This window comes from Solanum pennellii, chromosome 3 (genome assembly GCF_001406875.1).
Source record: "Solanum pennellii chromosome 3, SPENNV200".
In the NCBI taxonomy this organism is placed as follows: domain Eukaryota; kingdom Viridiplantae; phylum Streptophyta; class Magnoliopsida; order Solanales; family Solanaceae; genus Solanum; species Solanum pennellii.
Genome location: NC_028639.1, coordinates 52,835,179 through 52,841,150, shown reverse-complemented (window position 1 = coordinate 52,841,150; position 5,972 = coordinate 52,835,179). Strand labels below are relative to the sequence as shown.

Sequence of the window (5,972 nt, the reverse complement as noted above, 5' to 3'; positions counted from 1 at the left end):
CCCCGCTTTATTTTCTTTCACATAGTACCAAAACCCTTGTTGTCCAATCATCTTTCTCCATACATGAGATGCCTCATGTCTTTGTGCCATAATAGGATGCCATTTTTTTTACAATATTATTTGTTCATAAATTCACTCCACAAAGAATTACTGGATGTTCTAAATATCCATCATAATTTAGCAAATTGAGCATCTGATACATCATGCATCGATCTAAAACCGACTCCTCCCTCTAATTTTGGTAAGCACAGTGTTTCCCAGGCAATCTAGTGTATCCATTTTACTCCTATATGACCCCAAAATTTTTTTGCCATAATCTTATGAATTTGATTTATTATTCCCTTAGGAGGATTCATAGCATACATAAGATAAATAGGCATTGATTGTAAAACATGTGCTATTAAAAAATAGCTTCCCCATAAGTCAAAAGTAGATTTTGCCATCCCATCACTCTTTTGGCAACATTCTTTATTAGCTATTCAAAATATGACTTCTTTTTCCTCCCATAAAAATTGGGCATCCAAGATATGTAAAAGAAAAAAACACCTCGGAGATTCCGGTACAAAATAAAGAACATTTTCATGCAAATATACATAGCTTTTGTTAAGGTTTATGAGTTGCCCTGATACATATTCATATCTCCGAAAAATCTTTATTATTCTTTTCATTGACCTCTTATGCCATGAACAAAAAAGGATTGTACATCCACATAAGACAAATGATTAATCTCTCTACTCCATTTAGGCCTCCCAAACCAAAAGAATGACCATTAATTAACACGGAGTACCAGTTATTAGATATTAATCTCCACACCATATATATAGTCCTCTTATCACACCCAAATCTTCTCATAAATTGAATCAAAAATATCCCTGACACCCTATCGTACACTCATAAATTGAATCAAAAATATCCCTGACACCCTATCATACACTTTCGCCCTATGTAACTTCACCACAACATTATGGTATTCATTCCTCTTGTTTAGGTTTCTAAATATCTCTTGCCTTCGTAAAACATTTTCAGCAATACTTCTTTCTTTCATAAAACCCAACTGATTCTTAAAGATAATATCATGTATACCCGAATTATTCTTTTATGCAGTACCTTTGTGAAATCTTATTAGCAAAAGAGCTCAAGTTTATAGGTCGTAAATCTTAAAATTTACTGACCTTCTTCGGAATTAGAACTACATTTGTATGAGAAATATATCAGTATTTCACCACCACAAAAAACAACCATCACCATCAGCCATATATCTTTCCTTATGACCTCTCAACATGTTTGAAAAAATTCTTCTGACAATCCATTAGGCCCACATGTGTGCTCTTTATTCAAGCTGAACACTAGTTCCTTAACTTCTTCCTCTGTAGGATCTCTTTTCATTTTGATACTCTATATTGTAGTTATACTTCTTCCGAGCATAGCTTGAACCTCATTTCATTGACCCTCTTTAAATTGTTCCCTAACATTAATTGCTTCATCTCCTTTGTTTTGAGTGATACATATCATATCCCCCGCTAAATTTCATCAATCATCGGTTTCCTCATGCCTTTCAGATACAAAGAAATAAACTTCATATTTCCATCTCCTTCTTTGAGCCATTGCATCCCATACTTTTGTTTCTAGTAATCCTCTTTCTAGTGATGATATTGTTTTATAAGAGCCTCTTCAGGCTTAGCTTATCCTCTTTATTTGTCATTGAAGGGTTCATTAGGAATGTCCTCCAAAGTGTATATATATCTTCAAAGAGATACTCCCATGTATCTCCTTACTCCACTACATCTCGCATACACTATTGTTATTATGATATCCAACTTCAAGAAGTCTTTTGATCCAACATTCATCTTTTTTTCATCATTCTTGATCAAATACTTGATTGCTTAATTTCTTTAGATCTAAGTCCTAAAATTCACCAAATTAAGTTAGTGTATATTAGTAAATTATACTAAAGACACTCAAATTCAATAAAAGATTGATTCATATGTTTGTTATTTGTCAACTTACCACTTATACGATGCTTATGACATTGAGCAAAGAAAAAGAAAAGGCTCTCACATCATGTTTCTTACAAGCTCCTCGTATAAAAAATGGGGGGTTGTTCAAGAATCTCCTTCCCAACTTCAATAAGTCTTTCGTTGAATTCCTCCTCAAAACAGAATCACGATTCAAAGAAACCATTGTCTTATTTCACAGCACACAAAGAATGATAAGAACACTACAATTTTGAAACAAGGTTATAAGTCTCAAAAACCCAAAAGAAATCACCAGAGAGTAAAGGAAAAAATGGAAGTGTAGAAAAGCCTAAAAGGTAACGTTAGATACTATTTTCTAAAGAACAAGTAAGAGAACAACCAACACATATATGTCAATGAGTGAGTAGGACTATTTGACAGATGTGCGCTTCCTATAGTGTATGCACTCTATTTTTCATATAACCCCTTCTTTTCTCTTTTACTTGTTCATTGTAAACTACTATCTGGCCTTACCTTTCAGGTTTCTCTACACTTCTATGTTTCCCTTTGTTCTCTGGTTTCTTTTTTTTTTTAGACTTAAACCTGGTTTCAGAATTGTGGTGCTCTTCTTATTCTTTGTCTGCGGCGAAAAATGAAATGGTTTACCCGACACGTGCTTCTGTGTCTGAGTAGGAATACAAGGAAAGACTTCTTTAGGTTGGCAAATAGCTGCTTCAGCATCCCCTATTTTCTAAAGAAGAACTTCTGGAGAAACTTCATGTGAGAGTCTTTACTTTTTCTTCCTCAATGTCATAAGCCTTGGATAAGACGTAAGTTAACAAATTACCAACATATGAATTACCTTTTTTCTTGAGTCTTAAGTGTCTTTGAGTATAATTTAATAACCTAAACTAACTTGAATTGGTGAATTTCGGGACTTGGAGCTAAAAAAGTCAAGCAAACAAGTATTTGCTCAAGAATGATGAAAAAACATGGATGTTAGTGCAAAAGAAGAAGAAAAGTAAAGATTGAGAAGTCACAAAAATTGTGCCCAAGTTTAACTTTCGTGGAGCCATTTATCAGGGTAGAAGAACTTGAATTTGGCTTTGTCTGAAAAAGGAACAAGTTTGTCCCACTCCACGAAATGAAAATGGGGAGATGAAAATTGGAATTTCTCCATGGTTTCACTCCGCAAATGCAGCAAAAGGTCATCTTTGTCTATATTTTGAGAGTTATACAAATATTAATTATGTCATTTTTCTTGTTGATTTGAGTAGTCTAGGAGGAGTATCTCTAGTTAACATTGCAAGGATTAAGGGATTTTCAACATAGCGTGTGAATCTTCTTATTTGTTTAATCTTGAACTATGTTTATTATTATATTTAATATTGCATTTTCTTCTTCTAGTATGAGTAGCTAAACCTATTAGTCGGGGTTGTAGACTCTTATGACTTTTATGTGATTGAATACTATGTTATCTTGCTTATTATTATTTGGGTTGTGATTATCTACTTGTTTACATTCTTATTTGTGAGGTTGCAAACACTAGATTTAGCCCTATATATTCATTTCTTGCTCGGAATGGTGAAAATTTGATTGAATATTTAACAAGTAGCAAAGAAAGAAGTATATTAAGGAATTAATTGTGTTGATTAACGAAGTTGAACTAGGAATAGGGAGATTTCTACTTGGGTCTATCAATTGAGTCTTAATATTTTCCTTTGAGTTTGGGAGAACCTTTGGGATTAGCTTGCTAGAGTTGGAAAATTTTTGCAAGTAATTATCAATTGGATCGTTGTCATTAGTCCTATGCATTTGAGCAAGATACTTGTGTTCATGTAGCAGTTCTATCATATTGAGGCTACAACCCCGGTCGCTCTCTTAATTAAAAAACAAAATATTGTTACTGCACTCTTGTTGTTGATTAAATCATATGTTAGAAAACAATCTAAACTTTATTTTTAATTACTCAATCACCCTTTTATTTGAAGATAAGCTTAGGAAAGTTATTAACTCTCACACTCTTGACATCTTTACATGCGCGTACTCCTTGTGGGATCGACCCCAACTTTTGTTGGGTTTATGATTGATAATTGAAATAAACCAACACAGTGCGTATTAAGTCACATTTCATAACTCTTTCATGTGTAAGAAGTAAATGTAAAAATCCTTAAACATGTAAGTTGTTAATTGGGGATTTTAGCCCCTTTTCTGGAGTCGTATGAGGTGGAAGTATCACGTGCAATTCCCTGATAAAGAAATGACTACCTACTAGAACTTCGATCAAGCACCACTGGTCAATTCCACTTTGGGGAAACCCTAGACGTGTTATAAAGAAAACTAATCAAAACATCTATCTAGCAATACTCATGTTTCAGACAGATCTATGTAGACTACTTCTGCTTTCGGTGATGCCCGCAAAAAATTTGATACTTCATTTAATATTTTTAGTCTTGTGCCAAGAGATCCATTATCCAGAAACTATCGGTCAATTAGCATTCTCACCAACAGGGGAGGCTGGATAGTAGAAGCTTGATAAGTTGCATCTCAGGTGTTTTTCCTCCAAAGCATTTCAACTTAACTTCCCTTGGGTGATTAAATGTCACGTCTGAAAAGAGTCAAAATACTAAGAACCTGAATTCCAAGATACGATCATCCTCTTCATCTTCAGAGTACAACTAAGAAAGATAAGAAGAAAACTCTCATATTATTGAGGGTTAAAAAATTATGAAAAGAGTCAAAATACTAAGAACCTGAATTTCGAGATACTCTAAGTATGGAAAGCTTTTTATCAAGCAAAAGGTGTATGAAAGCTTATATGATTCAATCAACATATAATGAGGCAGATTAAATCGCTTGATATTGTTAAGATCAAAAGGAAGTCTTGTTGGTAATTCATGTCCTTCTTCAGCATAGAACTACAAAAAAAATTACCAAAAATCAAGATTAAGTCGCCATACAAGAAATTCAATCCGCTGAAGTGAATAATAATAAATTCATGGAGCAACATTTACCTCGAAATTAGAGAAGTCAAAGAAGAGGTGATCAAGAGCAGAACAAGACTAAAAAAATTTTACGAATTCTAGATCTTCTACCTCCATATAGCGACCTTCAAGAGATATTTTTACTAGACGAGGGGCATTCTTTAGGCATATAGAAGTATAACCTGTGAAATCGAGTGTTCTCAACGTTGGGACATTAATTTCGATTGTATTTAAGTTTTCTAAGATAACCAACACCAATTGGTCAAGCAACGGGCAATGATATATTAAACTTTCCAATAATTCAGAAGAAATTATGACTTCACATAATTCCAGGCTAATTAACCTATTAAATCCTTTAAATGCCGAAGAATGATGTATTGAGCAATTATGAAGACTTAGATGTCTCAACTGCGAACATGTGAAAACGGAAAAAGGTAATTTGTATTGTATTTCATATGAAAGGTGAAGAACAAGATGTTGAATGCCATTTCTAGAGAGAAAATATATGAAGTTGTCAATCCTGATTAATGATGTCGAGGGTAAACTTAGTAATTGGTCCCTCATGAATAGTCAACAACTGGGAAATAATCTTTTTAAATTAACCGTAGGGTATAGCAAATCATTCTTTGTTATCCAATGAGATTTATCAAGATTCAACTCTGTACGCCTACACCAGTTATACCTCCATTTTTTCGATAAGATACTTGTTCTTGTAGAATCTTTACAAGGCAAACATATCAAAATGACACCATTTACGTTATCCGAAAGGTTACTAAGTACGTCTGGGAATAAACTTCGACAACACTTTCTTTCATTAGGAGACATCATATACCAATAATCACCAAGAACCTGTAGAAATAAACTATAATACGATGTATAAGCAATCTCCAAATTATTATATACAATCATAATATTTTCTTTTGAAAACAATTTCGTTAAAAATAAAGAAAAATAATCACTCTAACAGATTAATTAGGAAGACATGTTTCATAAGTAGCATTTCAAGCTCCTTGTTTATGCCACACCTTCAAAT

At 33.4% G+C, this 5,972-nt stretch overlaps 1 pseudogene; it reads right to left on the bottom strand.

The window, feature by feature from the left end:
• Positions 1-4,322: 4,322 nt before the first annotated feature.
• On the bottom strand, positions 4,323-5,767 carry LOC107013441 (annotated as a pseudogene).
• Between the last annotated feature and the right edge of the window lie 205 nt (positions 5,768-5,972).